General features: G+C 45.3%; 1 long non-coding RNA gene across 2 annotated transcripts; it reads left to right on the top strand.

The window, feature by feature from the left end:
* Nucleotides 1-4421: 4421 nt before the first annotated feature.
* On the top strand, nt 4422-15631 carry LOC120935847. Of its 2 annotated transcripts, none has more exons than XR_005748533.1 (3): nt 4422-4680; nt 15071-15208; nt 15594-15631. It is a non-coding gene; the product is annotated as an uncharacterized LOC120935847 (long non-coding RNA). The 2 variants fall into 2 exon arrangements; XR_005748532.1 differs by lacking the exon at nt 4422-4680 and adding an exon at nt 6175-6293.
* The last annotated feature ends 9364 nt before the right edge of the window (nt 15632-24995 follow it).

Genomic DNA, 24995 nt, shown 5'->3' with positions numbered 1-24995 from the left:
CTGGATGTTGAATAGCTGATTGCCTGAAGGAATAACGGTGACTTCACATATAGACAGAATGAGGTACTCTTACCGTGTGGTGTGGACTCATCTGTTTATGCAACAGTAAGTCTGATGTGCTTATGGTCTCAAAGGACCTGAATCAGTGCGGCAGGGTCTCCCAGGTTGACAATACGGTCTCGATGACTCCAGTGGAGTGGATCCCAGAGACTGAAGAGAGGAACCAATGGACCCTCTGCTACAGGCTGAGTATGGACCAATTCTTATAGACTTATTCCTCCAGCGCTGTTGTGTGGTCTCTATTCTATGGCATCTACAGGCAATGATCATTGGGAGGGGCTGCAGATGCCAAAGAATATAGACCACACAACAGCGCTGCAGGAATAAGTCTATAAGAATTGGTCCATACTCATCCTGTAGCAGAGGGTCCATTGGTTCACCGGAGACATCGAGACCGTATTGTCAACCCGGGAGACCCTGCCGCACTGATTCGGAGTCGGGGGAAATTTTGGGTACCTGGAGTCGGAGTCGGCAAACAATGCACCGACTCCGACTCCTACTAAATTTAGATTGGAATAAAAAAAAAAAAAGCATGTTTAAATGTCCCAATTCACAAAAAGTTATAATTAATTACTTCTCTACTGTAAGAATAAAGACCAAAAATGGAGGGTTAATAGCTGAGGGCATTGCATCTTCAATGGTGAAAAGAGAGAGTCTGCTGGAAAATGAAATCTTGTTAGCGGCTATTTATGTCGCTCATGACCCAATGAGCCGACTTTTGTTGAACAGTGAACAGACTGCTACTGGGAAAAAGGCCCTCTATGATGTAGCAGTTCGCATTAAGGGATTACGACCTGAAATACCTCCACAGGATGAAGTTCTTTTAAGCAATAGTGGTAACTCCGGATCATCTTCTTCAAACGAAGAATTAGACTTTGATTCCTTCTTAGACAAAATGGAAGTTGCTAAAGGAAAGAGACGTCGCATAAGCGTTAGAGAACCAGTAAGTGTCCAAATAAAAAAATTCCAACGGGAGTTTTATAAAGCACTAAAAGAAGTTGAAAAGTATGATCACTCATCAAAACTTACTGTTGAAGAAGCCATCCTTGTTTATCCAGAGATCGTTAGTGATGTGGCCAGAATAGTTACTGCAATGCCACCCACCCAAGTCAGTGTCGAAAGATTACAGTTGTGTTCAAAATTATTCAACCCCCCAATGCTGTAAAGGGTTTTAGGGAATTTAGTGTACATTTGTAATTGTATTCAGAATGAAATCCTACAAGGACTTCTTAAAGAACCATATGCAACTAAAATGACATCAATTGGTTTTGTAATACAGTAGTAAATGTTTCTTTTGTGAATTCTTCATTTACACAATTATTCAACCCCTTAAAGACTACCACTCTGAAGAACAGAGGTTCATTGAAGTGTTTTCAATCAGGTATTGAAAACACCTGTGGATGTCAGGGAGCAGCAATAAAGCCTAATAAGCACCAATTAGGCAGCTTTAAAATGACTGTGATACTCAGCTCCTTCTAGACATTTACTGGTGTGGTTACAAACATGGTGAAGTCAAGAGAATGGTCCGGGAAGACAAGAGAAGAGGTGATTACTCTTCACAGGAAGGCCAATGGCTATAAGAAGATTGCAAAGATGTTAAACATACCAAGAGACACCATAGGAAGCATCATTCGCAAATTCAAGGCAAAGGGCACTGTTGAAACGCTACCTGGTAGTGGCAGAAAGAAGATGCTGACTTTGACTGCTGTGCGCTACCTGAAGCGTAGAGTGGAGAAAAGTCCCCTTGTGACTGCTGAGGAACTGAGAAAAGGTTTGTCAGATGTGGGTACTGAAGTTTCTGCTCAGACAATACGGCGCACACTGCGTAATGAAGGCCTCCATGCCAGAACTCCCAGGCGCACCCCCTTGCTGTCTCCAAAGAATAAGAAGAGTCGACTGCAGTATGCAAAAATCATGTGGACAAACCACAGAAGTTTTGGGATTGTGTTCTGTGGACTGATGAAACAAAATTAGAAGTGTTTGGGCCCATGGATCAACGCTATGTTTGGAGGAGGAAGAACAAGGTCTATGATGAAAAGAACACCTTGCCTACTGTGAAGCATGGCGGGGGGTCAATCAGGCTTTGGGGCTGTTTTGCTTCTGCAGGTACAGGTAGGGTTGCCAACTCATCCCTTTAAAACAGAACACATATGAATTACACAGGTTCTGAGGCTAATTTAATGCAGATAAGGCACCAAGTGAGTTTAATTACCTCCTTAATCAGCCACAGAACCTGTGTAATTAATATGTGTTCTGTTTTAAAGGGATGAGTTGGCAACCCTAGGTACAGGGAAGCTTCAGCGTGTGCAAGGTACCATGAATTCTCTTCAGTACCAGGAGATATTGGATGACAATGTGATGCAGTCCGTCACAAACCTGAGGCTTGGGAGACGTTGGACCTTTCAACAGGACAATGATCCCAAGCATACCTCCAAGTCCACTAGAGCATGGTTGCAGATTAAAGGCTGGAACATTTTGGAGTGGCCATCGCAGTCACCAGACTTAAATCCGATTGAGAACCTCTGGTGGGACTTAAAGAAAGCAGTTGCAGTGCGCAAGCCTAAGAATGTGACTGAACTGGAGGCTTTTGCCCATGACGAATGGGCGAAGATACCCGTAGATCGCTGCAAGACACTTGTGTCTAGCTATGCTTCACGTTTAAAAGCTGTTATAACTGGAAAAGGATGTTGTACTAAGTACTAAGATTGAATGTCAAATGGGGGTTGAATAAAACTGATAATGATGTGAGCACAGAAAAGACATTTGTGGTTATTTCATTATAAATGTCATGTTATATTTGTCTGACCTACACGTGCCTCTTTGATTTAATTGTAAGCAGGATGACTGAATGATCAAAATCAATGTCAAACTGGGCAAAACAATCAATTTCAGTGGGGGTTGAATAATTTTGAATACAACTGTATTTTCAGCCCTAAAAATAATAAAGTCTGACTTAAGAGCCTCTATGAAAGAGGATCTGGCAGAGGCAATTCTCTTCCTTAGAACTATACATTGAATTGATTTGCATTTGCTAAGCCTATAACTACATTTCAAGATTAATATAAACCATTTATAGGTTTTACAGATTTTGTTTTTGGTTCATTATAGATAAGCTTTGTTTTTGTTCTAAAACAACCAAATAATGTGGTTTGTATTTTTGAACTGGTAAAGATCCTGTTCCTGATGTTTATGCCTGCTGCTACTTTCCAGCCACTTGATTGATTAATAAAAATAAATAAAAAAAACTTTGTTTTCATTGTGTTTGTCTTTTGCTTAAACTGTGCAATACAGTAGACTGTTGGCTTCCCAGCCAGTAGTCCTGTGGTAGTAGGTTGCGTTTCTTTCCCTCAAGGAATGTATAAAATACATTTGCATATTAATACAGAGGAGTTGGAGTCGGAAGTACATAAAACTGAGGAGTCGGAGTCGGAACATTTATCTACCGACTCCACAGCCCTGGTATACACCACTCAGTTTTTGCTGCAATTATTTTCACTGTATACTAGGAAGACGTTACCCACTTAGTAGCGCAGAAGCTCACACATATTGATTCAATTCGTAGCACAGTTTAAGCCACACCCACCTCCCTAAAATGTTTTTTTTTGTTGCAGGTTGGGATTAAGGATGAGCTCCGGCGTGTTCGCATAGAACTAGGGTTGCCACCTCATCCCTTTAAAAAGGAACACATCTGAATTACACAGGTTCTGTGGCTGATTAAGGTGGTAATTAAACTCACTTGGTGCCTTATCTACATTAAATTAGCCTCAGAATCTGTGTAATTCAGATGTGTTCCTTTTTAAAGGGATGAGGTGGCAACCCTACATAGAACACGTGCAGAGCCCGCCAGGAAGTGAGCACGGCGCTGTGCTAATCACAGCCAGGGAGACATTGTCCCGATGCTCGGCTGCAGGGATCGTGAAATGTCTCCCTGGCTGTTATCCTGGCGGGCTCTGCACGTGTTCTATGCGAACAAGCCAGAGCTCATCCTTAGTTGGGATGTCTGTCATAAATTCCCTCATTGTAATATACAGGGTTATTCTACATTTCCACACTATATATGTGTGTATCATCATCTGCTGGAGATAAAAGACGTCACAGTGACTATGGAGGAAGAGGACGGACATGACGGGGTTACTGGGTGTAAATAGAAGATAAGATCTTATTACCTCCTCTGCTGCCACTTCCAGCAATGTCTTCTCTCTACTTCCTCCCGACTCACCTCTCACCCGAAACTTCCTGTCTGTACCTGACATCACTTCCTGGATTCCATAGAGACTTCCTGTCTGGGTAGAAGTGAGATCACCACCTTGTGGAGCTCAGAGGAACTGCAGCCCTGAGAAACGTCTTGTGGTCTGATCACAGCCTTGTGTTGTGTGTATAAGTAACTTCTGGTTTCGGTGAAATCACTTCCTGTGTGTAACCAGCACTTCCTGGTGTTGGTTATACAAGCGTTGTGTAACATCTGTTCTTCACTGAGTGCAGATTTTAGTATTTGCTTTTAATAAATGGTGTTACACGGTGTGAGATACAGGAGTGAGCGAGGAGGAAGCCGAGTCTAGGAGGGAGACTGACAGAAACCGCAGCAGACTTGCAGGAGTGAGCGAGGAGGATCCATCGGAGGTGAGGAGAGTGTGAAGGATGTTGGTGACTCTGGTAGATGAAAAGCTGGGAGTCATATTGCTCTGGTGAGTGGGGAAGCACTACTAAGGGGGCGCCCTCACCATCACGTGTGTAAGAGGAGGAAGAAGGCGTGGCTACACTACAGCTGGCACAGTTTGGAGCACCGAGAACTTCACACCTTATCAACTTTTCATTGATTGGTGGATTTTTTATTAAACAACAATAAGTATGTTGCAGTAGATGCAAAGTGGAAGCAGTGGACTTGCAGAGAACACTATAACGAGCACAAAATATTGTATGATTACATGAATTTACACAGATTTTTTGTGTATTTAATATAGCAGAAAATATAGGATTTAGGCCCCTTTCACACTGGGGCGTTTTTTTGAGCGCTATTCAAAGCCTCATCTGCAATCCCAATCTGCTCTAAGACCCTAACGTTTTAGGGCGTTTTTGCAGTGCCTCAGTGTGAAAGGGTAAGGCGTTTTTACAGCGCTTTCATTTCAATGGAGAGGGGCGTTTTCGGAGCGTTTTTTTTCAGCACCCAAAAGATGCTGCTTGCAGGACTTTTTTCAACGCCCCGCCAGTGCAGCGCCTCAGTGAGATAGGGTAAGGAGTTTTTACAGAGCTTTCAATTCATTTCAATGGAGAGGGGCGTTTTCGGAGCGTTTTTTTCAGTGTCCAAAAGATGCTCCAAAGATGCTGCTTGCAGGACTCAGTGTGAAAGGGTCCATTGAGGTGCTTGGAGAGCGTTTTATTAGCTCTATTTTTAACGCTAAAACGCTGTAAAAACGCTTCAGTGTGAAAGGGGTCTTAAGAAATAGGTGTAAAGCGGAAGCAGTGGATCTGCAGGGAACATCATCCTGAGTACAAAGCACTTTATGTTGTATATGAATTTGCACATGGATCAGATTACTTCATTTATTGATAAACACCATAAGATGAATGAAGTAGGTGTAAAGTGGAAGCAGTAGATCTGCAGAGAATATTATTGGAGCCCCTAGCACTTTATATATGAATGTCTCCACATATTTTAGTGTATTTGTGATAATTGATGGGCGGCACACACAATAGGACAGCGCTGTGACACATAATGCTCTTCTAGGTGATAAAGGGAACACTTACCTTTGTTACAGCAGCAGTCCGGTAGAAGTTATTTCTGGAGGTATTTGAGTTGTTACACATAGCGCAGGTTTTTTTCTATTTATATTGGTGACATAATTGCCCAAATCTGGGGATCAGGAGCCATTTCCACCCTTTACTCTCGGCTGGGGTTCTTTGTATCCATATAACAGATGTTCTACATGACTAAATCTCACATCAATTTTACTGCAAAATCAAAATGTCTCCCCCCCCCCTCCCCCGAGCAGTAATATATTTCTATCCCCCTTGGTGGGAGTGGAGATGACCCATCTATAAGGATATACAGTACATACACACACAGCACAAGGACGTGTTCACACTACGAGATGTTTCTGCAGTTCCTCTGAGCTCCACAAGATGGTGATCTCACCTTTAAGTAGACAGGAAGATTCTACAGGAAGTGATGTCAGACACAGACCGAATGACGTTCCATAGGAAGTAGAGAGAAGACGGATCTGGGGGCAGAGGAGGTAATATGAAGATTAACCCCTTCAGGGGGATCAGTTTCTGATTAATATATCTTGCTTCCAAATCTGACCATACATGGTTCAGGTTTATCATTCAGCCAGCGGGGTGAGGGGAAAATCTGAACTGATTCCCCCATCCACACATTGGAGGGGGATGGGGGGAATCCTCCCCTCTGCACTATTGTATTCTGACAATGGGGGGCGCTCCTCCGCTCTCAGAATACACAGATCAGTAATGAAGCTATTGGCTGCAGCCGCTGATCGAGTGATTTTATCCGGCAGTGACCACACATGGATGGAAATGTGACCGATCCCTGCTGAACCAGCTGAATTTCCATGTATCTATGGTCACCATAAAGTGGAGGCCCAATCTAAATAAAAAAAATTACATTAACATTCTCCTTTAAAATATGTAAAAAAACATTTGAAAAAAAAAATGACCTACCAGAAAAGCCTGTTGCTAGGCAGTCTTCCTAATCTGCCACTTCCTTCTCCGCGCAGCTCCTCGTTTTCCTCCTCCCTTGCGTTGCCTCCTGGATAATGAGGTGCGCTATCTTCTGAGACCTGTGTGTGTCTCAGAAGACGGCAGCCATTTACAAAGCAATGCATGACTCACGCATGCGCAGTAGGAAGCAGGCACTGTCGGTTTTCCTTAGTATGGCACCGCCGACACCTGATCCAGTGGAAGGATCGGCCTCGGGGGGCCGACATTGCGGGCTCCCTGGACCAGGTAAGTGTCCTTATTAACCACTTACCCCCCGGACCATATTGCTGCCCAAAGACCAGAGTACTTTTTGCGATTCGGGACTGCGTCACTTTAACAGACAATTGCGCGGTCATGCGACGTGGCTCCCAAACAAAATTGGCGTCCTTTTTTTCCCACAAATAGAGCTTTCTTTTGGTCACCTCTGCGTTTTTTATTTTTTGCGCTATAAACAAAAATAGAGCAACAATTTTTGAAAAAAATGAATATTTTTTGCTGTAATAAATATCCCCCAAAAACATATATAAAACATTTTTTTTCCTCAGTTTAGGCCGATACGTATTCTTCTACCTATTTTTCGTAAAAAAAAAAATCGCAATAAGCGTTCATTGATTGGTTTGCGCAAAAGTTATAGCGTTTACAAAATAGGGGGTATTTTTATGTCATTTTTATTAATATATATTTTTTACTAGTAATGGCGGCGATCAGCGATTTTTTTTTTTCGGTATTGCGACATTATGGCGGACACTTCGGACACTTTTGACACATTTTTGGGACCATTGGCATTTTTATAGCGATCAGTGCTATAAAAATGCATTGGATTACTATAAAAATGCCACTAGCAGTGAAGGGGTTAACACTAGGGGGCGGGGAAGGGGTTAAGTAAGCCTGGGTGTGTTCTTACTGTGGGGGGGGGGTGGCCTCACTAGGGGAAACACTGATCCTCGGTTCATACATTGTATGAACAGAAGATCAGCATTTCCCTTGCTGACAGGACCGAGAGCTGGGTGTTTACACACACAGCTCCCGGTCCCCGCTCTGTACCGAGCGATCGCGTGTGCCCGGCGGCGATCGCGCCCGCCGGGCACACGCACGGCAGTTGGGGGCGCGCCCCTAGTGGCGGCTGAGAGAGAGGACGTTATACTACGTGCTCTCGCCCAGCCGAGCCGACCTGCCGACGTAGAACGGCGGTGCGCGGTCGGCTAGTGGTTAAAAGTCAGCAGCTACCATGTTTGTAGCTGGTGACTTTAAAAAAAAAAAAACCTTGCGGCTGGAACAGCGGTATAAGTCATGTTTATGTTTTATGATTTTTACTTTTTATATGGAATATTACTTTATCGGGCTTGTATCATGACACATCTACAGTTCACTATACAAAAGAGAATAACTTATTTCTCTTGTATTTATATATCTGTATATTTTATACTGATTTTTATTCATATGTTTTCCATCTGTCCCCCTACAACTCCATATTACGGTATTTTACCGTTATTATTTATTATGTGACCTTTGTCATCAGCACATATAGGAAATGCCTACCTCATCCTCACCATTTGTTGCAATGTGTGTCTGTGTTTATTAGGCCACTATGTATTCACATATATTAATATATTTGCTCCTTCTCTTTGTTTCTGGATAAATAATAGCCAACACATCATTGATCTACAATACACCTCCCCCGATCATGACTTAGGACCGGGACGGGGTTTTTCAGTACATGTTCATCACTTTAGACATTAGCACTTATGTCCATGTATACATGCAAACGTTTCTGAACATATACTTCTTGGCAGTTGTTATTAACCGAGCAGTTTCAGAGATTGAGCCTTTTTACACTCACTTTTATTTATTTATATATATATATATATATATATATATATATATATATATATATATATATATATATATATATATATATATATATATATATATATATATATATATAAAATTTTTTTTTTTTTTTTTACTTATAATGAACTTTAATGTTCCTTTTCACCGACACATATTATTCCATTTTCACTCTTACTATATATTACATGTGTACAATTTAACTTTCCATGGATTTTCACAAATACTATTGTTACTATTTCTATTTTTACATTTATTGCTTTTTACAAGCATTTGATTGTATGATGTTTCCTTGTTGTTTTATTCACGTATCTATGCACATTGAGTTCACGTATATATTTATGTTGATTACTGTTGTTTCTTGGACTTTTAGGAACTTTTTTCACATTTGTATATTTTTTGGTATGCACAGGTGGGCTGTGACTCTTTATTGGCTTCAGGTGTGTCCTGTTACCATAGGCCACTCCTAGCCAATTACCAACAGAAGTCACGTCTCCCTTTAATTTCTATATATATATCGCATGTTAGCCATGAATAAGCACTAATCTTGTGCGAAACGTCGGCTGTTCCCCTGTTTCTGTTTTTGTGATCTGGTGATGTATCTGCTGTTTATTTAATAAAAGACAACCTGTATGATTTTTGGAGTGCGGCCATCCATCCTTCATCTATCTTTTATGTGCCGCCTCATTAGTGCACATTTGTGCCGCCTCAATGCACATCTGTGCCACCTCAGTGCCATCTGTGCCGCCTCATTAGTGCACATCTGTGCAATCAGTACACACCTGTGCTACCTCATCCGTACCCATCTGTGCCACCTCAGTGCCCATCTGTGCCACCTCATTAGGGCACATCTGTGCAATCAATCAGTGCACATCTGTGCCGCCTTAGTGCACATCTGTGCCACACACCTGTGAAGTCACATCACCACCGCCAGCAACCATGTCAAAATGTTGCTTTTCCGCCGAGGAGGCATATCAAATTCTTTCCACGCCTGACGAGAGCTACGGGGAGCTCTCTTTTTCGGATTCTGAGTCAGACGTAAACTATGAGCCAGTCTACAGTACTGCAACAGTGATAGGCTCAGAGTGGGAAGATCGTCAGCCCACCAAACTTGGGCGCTCTGGTGGCACTGCAGTGCCATCCACCAGCACCGCAGTACCTCCGCAAGAAAGGCCAAGGACCCATGCCAGCCTTCCTTATGCCCTTCAGAACCTCTTGTGGCTTCCTCCTAATTCAGGAGAAGCCAACATTCCCCCTTTCACTGCCCAGCCAGGAGTCCAGGTGGACACAGACAATTTTTCCCCAATACATTTTTTTGGTTACATTTTTACTGAGGACATGCTATCTAGAATTGTGGCCCAGTGAAACCTATATGCCGAACAATTTATTGCAAATAACCCAACATTTTATTATGCCCGTCCCTTCGAGTGGAGAGACCTAATGGTGGAGGAGTTTAAGTTTTTTTTTTTTTTTTTTAGGCCTCACATTTTGCATGGGACTCAAAAAAAAATAATGAAATGCGATCCTTTTGGTCAAAACGCCCCATCTACCATATGCCAATCTTCTCTGCAACAATACCCAGAACCAGATACTTTATGATCATGAGGTTCCTCCACTTCAATGATAATACCCAGTGCCTTCCCCGAAATCACCCACATTTTGACAGGCTTTTCAAAATTCGCCCCTTATTTAAATTATTTTTCGGAAGTATTCCCCCAGTTATATACCCCGGACCAACACCTATGTGTGGATGAGTCCCTTGTAAAATTTAGTGGCAGACTTAAAATCAAGCAGTTTATCCCCAGCAAAAGGGCCCGCTATGGGGTGAAGGTTTACAAACTATGTGAATGAGTCACAGGGTACCTGTATTCCTTCTTGGTCTACGAAGGGAAGGACACCCAGCTGCATCCCCCCCCCAATTGCCCAGACTACTTGGGATCAAGTGGAAAAGTTGTTTGGCAACTCATCAACCCCCTACTGCACAAAGGCTACCATCTGTATGTAGATAATTTCTACACATCTCTTTCCCTGTTCCACAACCTTACCGGAAGCAGACGCCAGCATGTGGCACCGTCAGAAAAAAATCGGAAGGGCTTTCCTCAAAGTCTTGTAAATAAAAAGTTGAGAAAAGGAGAATGGGCAAGTCTGCGAAACAAGGAGGTTCTGGCAGTGAAGTGTAAGGACAGAAGGGATGTGTACATGTTGTCTTCCATCCACAACAATTCCTTTGTGGAAATCCCCAGAAGGCGTGGCACCACCATCCAAAAGCCCACATGCATCCAGGACTACAATTCGTTCATGGGGGGAAGTCGACCAAATGTTCGAACCCTACCTTGCCACAAGGCAGACGTACAATTGGTACAAAAAAGTAGCAATTTATGTAAGTTCACCCAAAACCCCCTACCCTTCCTTGGCTACCAGGAGGAAATCACCACTGCCCTGATATTCCAGAAGGACCTACCCCAAAACATCCGATCAGATGTTCTAAGTCGACTCTCCGAACGTCACTTTCCAGATAAAGTCCCTCCCACAGCAACAGGCCGACGAGGTAAAAAAAAAGGTGTGTGCCAGTGAAGGAGTCAGACGAGTCTCAGTTTAATATTGTGCCGAGTGTCCTTCCCAACCAGGCCTCTGTGTAGTTGGCTGTTTTCACCGTTACCATACTAAACTAAATTATTAGTGAAGTATAGTACACGTAATCCTCCGTTCCTGCCTTCACACACCTTCACACCTCTTATGCCACTGCCTGCTCTGTAACTGACCCTGGCTTGTTATTCGACCACGCTTCTGCCTAACGATTCTGTAATGCCTCTGCCTGATCTGGAACTGACCTCGGACTGTTTGACCATGTTTTTGCCTGCCTCATGGACTGAACTTGTACCCTGCTACTGGACTAGTGGGATTCAACACAGGGGTCTCACTTATGTGAGGGGCTCCAGAAAAAAAATTCTGGATGAAGAAAACAATTTTTTGTTTGTTTTCTCAGCCTAGATTAGGGTCTGGAGACTCTGAGGCTTCAAAGAGCTTTGGGTGGGAGAAGCCTCTACCCCTGTCCCCATTCTGTCCTGAACGAGGCCCTACTTCTGCCTGCTGCCTGTAGGACCTATGCCATCATGCCTCTGCCTGTTGCATGAACTGACCACCTGCACTAACCCTGACGGGACAGTATCCCTGCCTGGACGTTGCTGACCAAGTCCCTGCCTGCTGCCTGGACCAGTGCTATCCTGCTGTGTAGAACTGCGCTACTATTACCACAGGTAATCTTTTGTTTACGCTTTGCTCAGCATAATGTATTTTGGGGTATAATTCTTGCTATGTGTCTCTGAAACACCTGACGGTGTTCCTTGCATGTTGGATCTCTGTATGTGGTCAGGCTGTATAGAAGTCTCACACATGTGGTATTGTTGTACTCAGGAGAAGTAACAGAATGTATTTTGGGGTGTCATTTTTGCTATCTAAATGCTATGTGTTGGAAATATCTTATAAATGAACAACTTTGTGTAAAAAAAAAAAAAAAAAAATGCGTTTTAATATTTTTTCCCACATTTTCCAAAAACGTATGGAAAAAAATGAACCGTTCAAAAGACTCCTTATGCCTCATAGATTATACGTTGGGGTGTCAGCTTTCCAAAATGCAGTAATTTTGTGGGTAATTCCATTGGCCTGGTGTTCCAGGGCCTTCAAAAGTGTAATAGGTAGTCAACTAGTTAGATGTGCAATTTATGCTCCTAAAACCCCTGATGGTGCTCCCTGCATGTTGGGCCTCTGTATGTGGCCAGGCAGTGAAAAAGTCTTGCACATGGGGCATCGTTCTATTCAGGAGGAATAGCAGAATGTATTTTGGAGTGTCATTTGTGGTATGCACATGTGAGAGAAATAAGCTATTACAATGACAATTTTGAGAACATTTTTAAATAAAAATTTAATTTTGCAAAGTATTGTGGGAAAAAATTACAACTTCAAATATCTCACCATGCCTCTTACTAAATACCTTGGAATGTCTACTTTCCAAAAAGGGGTAATTTGGGGGGCATTTGTACTTTCCTGGCTTGTTAGGGTCTCAAGAAATAAGAGAGTACATCAGATGTGATACATTTATTATGATTTGCACTATAGCCTGTAGACTCAAACCCAGTTTTTTTTTTTTTGCCAAAGGTCTCTTTCGTTTTCCATAGATTCCAGTAGTCAATTCTGACAACTTTCTGCCCATCACCATCCTGTCTTAAAGTGGAGGTTCACCCCAAAAACTTTTTTTTTAACATTAGATTGAGGCTCGTTTTGTGAAGGGGAATCGGGTGTTTTTTTTTAAATCGAAGCAGTACTTACCGTTTGAGATAGATCTTCTCCGCCGCTTCCGGGTATTGGCTGCGGGACTGGGCGTTCCTATTTGATTGACAGGCTTCCGACGGTCGCATACATCGCGTCAGACGCCGTATAGAGACGCACCAACGTTCGGCTTCTTTCGGCTACTCGTGACGCGATGTATGCGACCGTCGGAAGCCTGTCAATCAAATAGGAACGCCCAGTCCCGAAGACCATACCCGGAAGCGGCGGAGAAGATCTATCTCTAAAACGGTAAGTACTGCTTCGATTTAAAAAAAAAACACCCGATTCCCCTTCACAAAACTAACCTCAATCTAATGTTGAAACATTTTTTTCGGGTGAACTCCCTCTTTAAGGAAAGGGTGTTCCAAAGTTTAGATGTGAGAAGGTGCTTGTTACATTATCCTGAGGTTACAAAGGGGTTCAGAAAATCAAACTCTCTGTTTATACTGTTCCCGGGACGCATAAAGGTTGCATAGCTCCTAAAAACACAATAGAAAGATGGTTTTGGTTGGCCATGAAAAAAGCTTATAGGGCCTCGGAAGTAGAACCTCCTGCAGGGGTGGCGGCTCATTCAACCCGTGTTGTGGCAGCATCCTGGGCAGAACAAACTGGTGCTTCACCAGGACGAAACTGCAGAGAAGCCACGTGGATGAGTTTCTCCACTTTCACCCGTCACTATAGGATAGACTGGCTCTCAGCTGCAGAGCAATATTTCAGTAGAAAAGTCCTGCAGGCGGTGGTCTCACCCTAGACAGAGTAAGTACTTGCAGATCATCTCCAGGTGCTGTCCTGAAAGACCATTTGGGAAAAACTTAGTTAGGCTTACCAGTAACGGTATTTCGAGGAGTTTTTCAGGACGGCACCTATGACCCTCCCTTGATTATGATTTTTACTATAGCATTATTGCTGCGTTTGGTTTATATTGTTCAGCATGGCTGGAGGTACTCGTTAAATACCGTATTTATCGGGGTAAAGCACGCACCGGCGTATAGTGCACACCCCAAACCTAGAAGGTAATTTTAAGGAAAAAAATAAAAAATTACAGTTTGAATGCCCCTTGTCGGTGTCTTGCCCGGCGGCCTTGTCCGGCATCTGTCTGCGGCCTTGGTGGTGTCCTCCCCGCTTCTCCCGCGCTGTCTCTGAGCGCCGCCGCCGACATATACCGAGCGCAGTACACTCGGCTAAGCTCGGCCACGCTCAGCTCCTCTCGCATAAAGGCTAGGAGGCGGGACAGGGCGTGGCCGAGCTTAGCCGAGTGTACTGCGCTCGGTATATGTTGGCGGTGGCGCTCAGACAGTGAGGATCGGCGTATAACGCGCACCCACGATTTCCCCCTGATTTTAAGGGGGAAAAAAGTGCGCGTTATACGCCAATAAATACGGTAATTGAGGCCATAGTGGAAGTGTCCCAACTTTAAAGTGGTGATTGCAATGTTTCCTGTGAAATTTGGTTGAGCTGCGCTCTCTCCAGGTGCTGTTCTGAAAGACTCCTGGAAATACTGTTAACGGTAAGTCTAATGCCGCGTACACACAATCGGATTTTCTGTCGGGGAAAAACCTTGGATGTTTTTTCCGACGGAATTCTGCTCAAGCTTGGCTTGCATACACACTGTCACACAAAAGTTCTCTAAAACAATGCGTCGAATTGTTTCCAAGCATGGTCGGAATTTTGCGTGTCAGAATTGCTACAGATGATCAGAATTTCCGATTGGAATTTTTTCTGTCTGAAAATTTGAGAACCGACTCTCAAATTTTTGTTGCCGGAAATTCCGACAGGAAAAGTTGGATGGAGCCTACACGCGATCGGAATTTCCGACCAAAAGCTCACATCGGACTTTTCTTGCCGGAAATTCCGACCCTGTGTACGGGGCATAACTAAGGTTTTTCTTCTGATGCTCCTAGGATGTGAGCAGGCTCTTGGCATCCTCACTAGAAAAGTGGGACTGTTGGTCCTGCGTGGTATGTAATGGCATCAGAAAGCCTGAAACAAGCTTTTAACTTGCAGTGTGTGGTGGGTCCTGTTTGGATAAATTATACCTCTGCCTGAAGTGGAGCTTTAGGCAGATTGGATCGGAGAGGAGGATTCTGGGAATATTATTTGATTTTACAATTTTTGTGTTCAGATCTAGAGTTTTCCTCCTGTGAAGTCTGGAGATCATATGACCATCACATTGCCTCCATCTCCCTCCCTGATAGAATAGAGAAATAAAAAGAAGATTCTAGACGTCACCAGAGAGATCATCGAGGAGGGGTGAGCACAGGTGATGGAAAAAAATACACCCCCCCTAAGCTAGTAGGAGTGGCGGAGCGGGGGGGGGGGTGAAATTTGGATTTTTTTTTTTTTATTCTGCACTGACTGTCTTTGAAATTGCCCCAGACCCTGTTCAAATCCAATCCGGGGACAAAACCAGGGACAGACTTGGTCTGGGGACAGTGTCCTCAATCCGGGGACTGTCCCCTGAAACTGGGGATGTCTGGTCACCCTACCCTAGTCCTCAAAGATTTACAAGCACTAAATAGTCCAAACTGAATGTGTTCCCATTGGGGCAGTAGTTGTTGTTAAATGTGTAGCCCCCCTCCCCCTCCATCCACATCCTATTATTGTGTGACCAATACCATCCAAATAATTTTATTTTTATTTCCCAGTTATCCATCTAAAAGGAGACCTGTATAGATCAAATGACGGCACCAATAAAGATGGAGGAGGACCGGAGTCACATGACTGAGAAGATACTAAACCTCACCCTGGAGATCATCTACCTGCTGACCGGAGAGGTGAGGAGGATCCTGGGAGCTTACATGAAATCATTGTTTTCGCTATTAATAAAAGAGGAGGATTCTGGGATTCTAACATGATATTCTATTGGTTCCTCAATACAGAGATTTCCTCTTGTGAAGTCAGGTGATCATATGACCATCACAGTGCCTCCATGTGACTCCCTAAAACCTGAGAGACGCAACATGCAGAAGATTCTAGAAGTCACCAAGAAGATGATGGAGCTGCTGACAGGAGAGGTGAGCGGTGCCGGGAATTCTGGGACATTATCCAGTAACAGACAAGGGGTGTGTCTGGATGGTGACTGTATCATTGTGTGTGTCAGGTTCCTATAAGGTGTCAGGATGTCACTGTCTATTTCTCCATGGAGGAGTGGGAGTATTTAGAAGGACACAAGGATTTCTACAAGGACGTCATGATGGACAATCAGCCGCCCCTCACATCACCGGGTAAGAGGAGACTTTATTGTAAAGGAGAGAGCAGTACGGAGGCTCCACCTAGATCCCCCATCATCTGATAAACACATAGAAACAATATATTGCAGAATACATTATTAATTACAATGGGAAATACTGACACACTTAAAGCGGTAGTTCCCCCTTAAAAACAACATTTTTTTATTCCACTGCCCCCCCACATTCCATCACGATTAATGCTCTTAATATTTTTTTCCTGCTGTACATACCTTAGTACAGCATCTTCACCCGTCCATCCGGGTTGCGAGTCCCGCGGGAGTGGGCGTTTCTCACAGGCCGTTGATTGACGTTTTCCCCAAAAACGAGCTCTCCCCCCGTCGCGTAAGCCGCGTCACGGTTGGCGAAAGGAGCCGAACGGCGAGTCGGCGCTATACTGCGCATGCGCATCGCCGTTCGGCTCCTTTCGCCAATCGTGACGCGGCTTACGCGACGGGGGGAGAGCCTCGTTTTTGGGCAAAACGTCAATCAACAGCCTGTGAGGAACGCCCACTCCCGCGGGACTCGCAACCCGGATGGACGGGTGAAGATGCTGTACTAAGGTATGTACAGCAGGAAAAAAATATTAAGAGCATTAATCGTGATGGAATGTGGGGGGGCAGTGGAATAAAAAAATGTTGTTTTTAAGGGGGAACCACCGCTTTAACAAGACAACACAAAATCTCAACAATAAACTGAACAAGATGCAAAACCACAAAATTGCCAATAACAGCCATTAGCACCAACTAAACAAAATTAAAACTAAACTAAATAAAACATCCAAACAATTAAAATACAACTTGGAGACAGATTAAAATAAGACAATCAAACTACCAAATACAAATATAACACTTTCTCTAACCAGGGCCGCCATCAGGGGGGTACAGCCCATACAAGTGTAAGGGGCCCGTGCGTCCCGGGCCCCAAGTTGGCACCTCCCCTTTACTCTTTTCCTATGCTAGTGGGGGGCGGAAGTGTCAGTTGGTGAGCATAGAAAGAGTGTTGGCCCCCCCAGAAAAATCAGTGGTTCAATCCACCTGCTCCTCTCCTCCTTTTGATAGCTGCTGAGCCTCTCCGTCCCTGGGATCAGTGTGCAGTGAGAGGCAGCTCGGGAGGTGCGGCTGTCCTGGAAGGAGGGGATCCTCACGCTGCTCAGTCCCCCTCCAGCATGCCTAAACAATATGACAGATATCCCCTCTCCCTGCTCATGTGCTGCTGGGGATGTGAGGGCGGGAAGATTAAGGAGCCGACAGCCACACGGAGAGAAGCCTCTAATTGAGAGCCCCCAGGGACCATCCATGGGAGAGCACTGTGACCAGACCCTGCTCCCTCTATCACCCTGACCCCCCTCTCTATCTCCCTGATCCTCCCTCCCTCTCTCTCTCTCTCTCTCTCTCTCCCTCCCCCCTCTCTCTCTCTCTCTCTGTCTCTGTCTCTGTCTCTCTCTCTGTCCCTCTCTCTGTCCCTCTCTCTGTCTCTCTCTCTGTCTCTGTCTCTCTCTCTCTCTCAGTTATAAAAGCACCCAAGCCGGTGACAATACACTGGGCTAGATCTCAGAAGAAGCTCCATTCGGAACTCTTCAAATCTACCTTGGGAAACCGAATCGAAACTATTCATCCTCAGTTAGCAGCATCAGATACACTGGATGCCATAAATGCAGCTCTGCTACAGTCAGCCGACTTAGTAGCACCGAAACGCAAAGTCTGCATCCGGAAAAAAAAGTACGGCTGGTTCAACAACCAGCTGTCCCTACTGAAGCAAGAGCGCAGAAGGGCGGAAGCCGCCTGGAAAAGAAGCCCTTCAGAAGATCACCTCATCATCTACAAGGCAATAACAACACGATATCATAAAGAAATCTTCAAAGCCAAGAAACATCATTTTTCTATGACGATTAACAGCGCCATGAACCGCCCCCGAGAACTCTTCAAGATGGTCACCCAGACCATGAATCCGGGATGTCTTGAAGTCCCCAATTCAGACACCCAAGAGTTCTGTAATGAACTATCGGATTTCTTCATCCACAAAATCGAAAGAATCCGGGTAAGTATTCTGCAAAATAATACCCCCCCCTTCAATCAACTACAAAACACCAACAGAAACCTTCTACAATCAACTAAGTTCACTCTGGAACCCATCTCCATCGATACCACCAAAAATATCATTGGTGCGTTGCGGAACAGCACAGCACCCAATGACATCATTCCCACCAAGCTGCTGAAGGAATGCCCCGACATTCTGGCGCCTCCCATCACACAGCTTATAAATCAGTCATTTAAGGAAGGCATAGTGCCATCCCTGCTGAAAGAGGGCACAATCCAGCCCATCTTGAAAAAACCTAACTTGGATCCCAAGGACCCAACTCACCGCCGCCCCATAACAGGCCTAAATATTCTCTCCAAGATAATGGAGAAAGTAGTGGTACAACAGCTGCAACAGCATCTGGATACCCACAATCTACTCGATCCATTTCAATCAGGTTTCCGTCCCGGACACGGGACAGAAACGGCCTTACTCAAAATATGGGACGATGCCCTCGAGGCCGCAGACGAGGGAGAATCCTGTCTCCTGGTTCTGCTGGACCTAAGCGCAGGGCTGTGGAGTCGGTAGATAAATGTTCCGACTCCGACTCCTCAGTTTTATGTACTTCCGACTCCGACTCCTCTGTATTAATATGCGAATGTATTTTATACATTCCTTGAGGGAAAGAAACACAACCTACCACAGGACTACTGGCTGGGAAGCCAACAGTCTACTGCAGGGGTCTCAAACTCAAATTACCTGAGGGCCACAAGACAAGTTTCCATATCCCATGGGGGGCCGCATGCAAACTTTCAAACTTCAAAAACAGTACTGGTGTCAGCGAACGCATTATTAACCCTGACCACTACACTGCACACTGACCACTCACCATCAGGGTACAGCACATCAGGGCACAGCACACATGAGTGCACAGCGCACATCAGGGTACAAAGCCCAGCACATCAGGGTACAGGGCACATCAGAGCACAGCACATAGGGGTACAGCACAACAGGCCACATCAGGGTGCACGGCACATTAGGGCACGGCATATCAGGACAGGGCACATGGCACAGTGCAGGACATGGCACATCAGGGCACAGCACATCAGGACAGGGCACATGGCACATCAGGGTACAGGGCACATGAAACAGCACATCAGGGTACAAAGCCCAGCACATCAGGGTACATGGGGCACATCGGGGTACATGGGGCACATGGCACATCAGGGTACATGGGCCACATCAGGGTACATGGGGCACAATCAGAGCACACCAGGGCACATGGGGCACATACGAGCACACCAGGGCACATGGGGCACATACGAGCACACCAGGGCACATGGGGCACATGAGAGCATATCAGGGCACAATCAGGGAACATGGGGCACACCAGGGAACATGGGGCACATGAGAGCACAGCACATCAGGACAGGGCACATGGCACATCAGGGCACAGCACATCAGGACAGGGCACATGGCACATCAGGGTACAGGGCACATGAAACAGCACATCAGGGTACAAAGCCCAGCACATCAGGGTACCCCATGTACCCTGATGTGCTGGGCTTTGTACCCTGATGTGCTGTTTCATGTGCCCTGTACCCTGATGTGCCATGTGCCCTGATGTGCTGGGCTTTGTACCCTGATGTGCCGTTTCATGTGCCCTGTACCCTGATGTGCTACTCCCCGGCAGCCCCCCTCTCTTCTCGTCCATCTCAGATGATGTCACAAGGAGGGGCCACCGGGGAGTAGCAGTGTGACATGAGAGACAAGTGAACTTATGACAGACGCTTCCTGCGCTACTCTTCATGCACCTCGATCTACACTTCCGCTGGACACGCCCTGCCTGCGGGCCATTTAAAACCGGTCCGCGGGCTGGTACTTTGAGACCCCTGGTCTACTGTATTGCACAGTTTAAGCAAAAGACAAACACAATGAAAACAAAGTTTTTTATTCTAAAACATGATTTTCCTAGGAGAATCCCATAGTCATGTTTAAAGTTTAAGCCAACAATCGGAGTTTACAAGTTTTTATAGCCTTAGCTAAATGACAGCAGTTTTTCCAATGGTTTACAGCTTCAGTCTTGAACTATTGGCCCTCCATTCCCTTCACTTATACAAGTGTCTCACTCTCTAGTCCTGCAAAAAACATATTTATTTAATCCCTTATCAGTGAGAGGCTAGGTTACACATGGACGCTGCGTTCCCTGTAAAAGCAGAACACAACACTATGGAAAGTATAAGTATTGCAGCTCCTAATTGTGCGTTGCGTGCCATATAGTGAAGCACATGAAAAGCATGCTTCTTCACGGTCACTTAACGTGTTCGTTTTGCGGTTACGTGAGGCACTGCATGCAATGGTCTTTATTCTTACAGTAGAGAAGTCATTAATTATAACTTTTTGTGAATTGGGACATTTAAACTTGCTTTTTTTTTTTTTATTCCAATCTAAATTTAGTAGGAGTCGGAGTCGGTGCATTGTTTGACGACTCCGACTCCGACTCCAGGTACCCAAAATTTCCCCCGACTCCGACTCCTCGACTCCGACTCCACAGCCCTGCCTAAGCGCAGCCTTTGACACGGTAGACCACAAAATGTTACTGATGCGACTGGCCGAGGTAGCCAGAATCGCAGAAGGTGATTTACCATGGTTTTCCTCCTTTCTTGAAAACCGATCACAAACAGTGAAACTGGGATCTTTCACGTCGGAAAAACGCACGGTGCCATGTGGAGTCCCCCAAGGATCCCCCCTGTCACCGGTACTGTTCAACATCTATCTTCGCCCTCTCTTTGATATCATCAGTAGCCAAGAACTACTTTATCACTCTTATGCAGACGATACGCAATTGTATTTTCGCATCTGCAACAAAAAGGATCATCATCTCAGATTAGAGAAATGTCTCTCTTCGATAGAAAACTGGATGACTAAGGCCCCATACTCACGAGCAAACATGTCTGCTGAAACTGGCCCGCAGGCCAGTTTCAGCAGACATGTTTGGTCGTGTGTGGGCGCGAGCGGGCCGAATTCCAGCAAACATTTGCCCGCCGGGCCTTTTTCCAGCGGGCAAATATTCCTGGACTTGTTTTAAAACAGCCCGCTGGAATTCAGCCCGCTCGGACATGTACGGTCGTCAGTACAGACCTACCGTACATGTCCAGCCGCCCGCCGTGCCTCGCATGCGTCGAATGACTTCGACGCATGCGTGGAAGCATTTTAAAGGCGGGCCGCCCACGTCGCCGCGTCATTGTCGCGGCGACACCGCGTCATCGACGCGGCGACACCGCGGACACGCCCCGCGTATTGTTTACGCGCGGACTTCTGTACGATGGTGTGTACAACCATCGTACAGAAGCCCTCTGGCAGACATGTATGGTGAAAACGGTCCGACGGACCGCTTTCACCATACATGTTTGTCCGTGTGTACCCGGCCTAAGAGTTATCTTAAACTCAACAGTTCCAAAACAGAACTTCTTATGTTTCACGCCAGCCGAAAGAGTCAACTGGCAACAACCTGGACACCGCCGCCCATTCTGGGCCAAATCATCACCCCTAGCTCCAAAGTCAAAAGTCTCGGGGTCATCTTCGACACCTTCATGACAATGGACGCACAAATAGGGTCAGTAGTCAGCGGATCGCACCATTTGTTGCGCCTACTACGCAGACTTATTCCATTTATCCCCAAAGAAGACGTAGCAGTCGTGGTGGGAACAATCATGAATTCCAGACTGGACTATGCTAACGCCCTGTACCTCGGGCTCCCAAAGTACCAAATCGCTCGTCTGCAAGTCGTTCAGAATACGGCCGCCAGACTTGTGACTGGGAAAAAAAATGGGAATCAATCTCACCTTCGCTGAGAACCCTTCACTGGCTGCCAGTAAAAGACAGAATTGTATTTAAAGCACTCTGCCTGACACATAAGTGCATCCATGGGAAGGCGCCGCAATATCTTTGCGACAAGATAGAACCTCACAATTCTAATCGCGTTCTGCGATCCACCGACCAAAATCTGGTCAAGGTTCCAAAAACCAAATACAAGTCCAAAGGAGAAAGAAGGTTTGCTTTTCAAGGTCCGAGACTTCTTTCTCTCTCTCTGTCCCTCTCTCTCTCTGTCCCTCTCTCTCTCTGTCCCTCTCTCTCTCTGTCTCTCTCTCTCTCTCTCTCTGTCCCGCTCTCTCTCTGTCCCTCTCTTTCTTTCTTTCTCTCTCTCTCGTTTTCTCTCTCTCTCTCTCTCTCTCTCTCTCTCTCTCTCTCTCTCTCCCCGTGTCTCTCTCTCTCTCTCTCCCCGTCTCTCTCTCTCTCCCCGTGTCTCTCTCTCTCTCTCTCTCTCTCTCTCCCTGTGTGTGTGTGTCTCTCTCTCTCTCGCGCTCTCTCTCTCTCCCCGTCTCTCTCTCTCTTTCACTCACTCACTCTCTCACACACACACACACACACACTCTCTCTCTCTTTGCCCTATCTCACTCTTGCGCTTCCTGCACGCTCTCTCTCTCCACCCTCACGCGCTCCCTGCTCTCTCGGCCTCCTGTGCTCTATCCCATTCCACCGCCTCTATCCCTATCCACCTCTATCCGCTCTCTCTCTCCCCTCCTTCCTCCATTTAACACTGGCAGAGGTGCTTACAATGATCATTTTCTATTTATTCAAAAAACACCTTTATCCCAAAAGGAAAAATAAAAATGAATGCAGCCACCATATCTAAGTATTGGTAAGCCGTAAATTGTATTCCTCCCCATTTACAGCAGATTCTGTGAGATGGCCAGTGTGTCTACCCTGGGGAATGTTGGTGGTCAGGCCCGGGGGGGGACGGTCCAGTACTAAAGCTATGTTTTGGGCCCCAATATTTCTGATGGCTGCCTTGTCTCTAACACCAACCCAAATAATAACCAACATACCATAAAAACAACACAAAATCCTGATCATAAACCAGAATTAAATCTTCACCTCCAGCCCTCACAGAAAATAATTGTATATCTTGATCGCCATAGGCAAATTATTCCCTGTGTCGCTCTATGGTGCAACGTGGATGTAACAATCTATCACTGATGGTACTCTGCAGACTGACCAGCGTTTTGTGGAGTGGATGGGAAGAGTTGTCCAAGATTGAACGTAACTTGAACAACATTCTTCTCTCCAATTCTGTTGTAAAAGACTCCAATTTCAATCCAACAACATCACAGGCCTTGCAAATCAGTTTGTTGACTCTGATGTTGGATACCCTAAGCCTACTTCCCCAGCATGCCACTGCATACAGGAGAGTGCTGCCCACCACACATGTATAAAACCTCTTCAGCATCGTCTGGCAGATGTTAAAGGACCTCAGTCTCCTCAAAATGTAGAGGCAGCTTTGGTCCTTCCTATAGAGCATCTCAGGGTTCTTGCTCCAGTCCAGCTTATTATCTATGTGCACCTCCAGATACTATCTACTACCTCCACATCAACTCCTGGTAAAGAGTTTGGGGTCACTGGTATTCAGTCAGTGTGTTTTTCCCACAGATGGATCCAGTAATGGGAACCCACCAGAGAGATATCCCTGTCCTCTGTATTCCCGGGATTATTCCACACAGGAAGGTCACACCATCCCCCACCATCATCAGGTAGATGAGGAACAATTATTGGTAGTTCTGATTTATACACAGCATGTTTGTTGCAATGAATGTTTTATTATATATTCAGAGTGGAAACCTCGGGGATGATAATATTGCTGTTAAAGAAGAGTATAAAGAGGAGGATGAGGAGTATGGAGTAATGGAGGAGTTTTCAGAAGGACACAAGGATATGATGGAGCCACCTAATACTAGGAACCCACCAGAGAGATGTCCCCGTCCTCTGTATTCCCGGGATTCCACACAGGAAGGTCACACCATCCCCCACCATCATCAGGTAGCTGAGGAACAATCACTGATAGTATCATTAGGATCTGTACTTTATCTGCATTGTTACCATTGATGTCTGTTACAAGGTTGGTGGGACAGAGCTCATAAAACACAGACTCATGGAGACATTGAGGGTTATTTACGAAAGGCAAATCCACTTTGCACTACAAGTGCACTTGGAAGTGCAGGCGCTGTAGATCCAAAGGGGGACATACAAGGAAAATAAAAACAGCATTTAAGCTTGCAGATGTTTGGATGATAAAATCAGCAGAGCTTCCCCTCATTTCAGCTCTACCCCTGAGATTTACAGCGACTGCAATTTCAAGTGCACTTTGCACTTGTAGTGCAAAGTGGATTTGCCTTTCGTAAATAACCCCCAATGTGTGCATTTTTATGTAAGGACATAATAATAAAGCTTATCTTACAGGTGATATTCTCTCTCATTTTCTTGGTTTAGAGTGGAGATCCAATCGATATAGAATTTAAGGTGAAATCAGAAGAAGAAGAGAGGTATGTGAGGGATGATCAGCAGTCTATGGAGGAGGATGGAATAACGGGGACATTTATAGAGGAGGACACTCCTACAGAGATCAGCACAGGTGGGTCATTAACACTAAATCCATTCCTCCACCCATACTGCTCACTGATTGGTCCAGAGTAGGGCGGGGACTGGGTGATATCAGCCTGTAATACCATGGTCACTTTCCTGAGCTGTGTTCCCCGTCCTGTATTTCTCTCGGATAATCTTCCTTCTCTGTGCTGCAGACACAATTTATGTATCTAGACTGGATTTATGGAGATTCTGGGGTTCAGCTGGCAGAAAATGTGGATTTTCACCAAAGACGTTACTAGACTTAGGCACCTGGGGTATGTGATTTGGGTGTTCTGGCAAGATCTCTGACAGAACAATTCTCCCAGGGTTACTTGCTCT

Source organism: Rana temporaria, chromosome 4 (genome assembly GCF_905171775.1).
Source record: "Rana temporaria chromosome 4, aRanTem1.1, whole genome shotgun sequence".
NCBI classification, from domain to species: Eukaryota; Metazoa; Chordata; class Amphibia; order Anura; family Ranidae; genus Rana; species Rana temporaria.
This window is presented reverse-complemented; position numbering and strand designations above follow the sequence as displayed.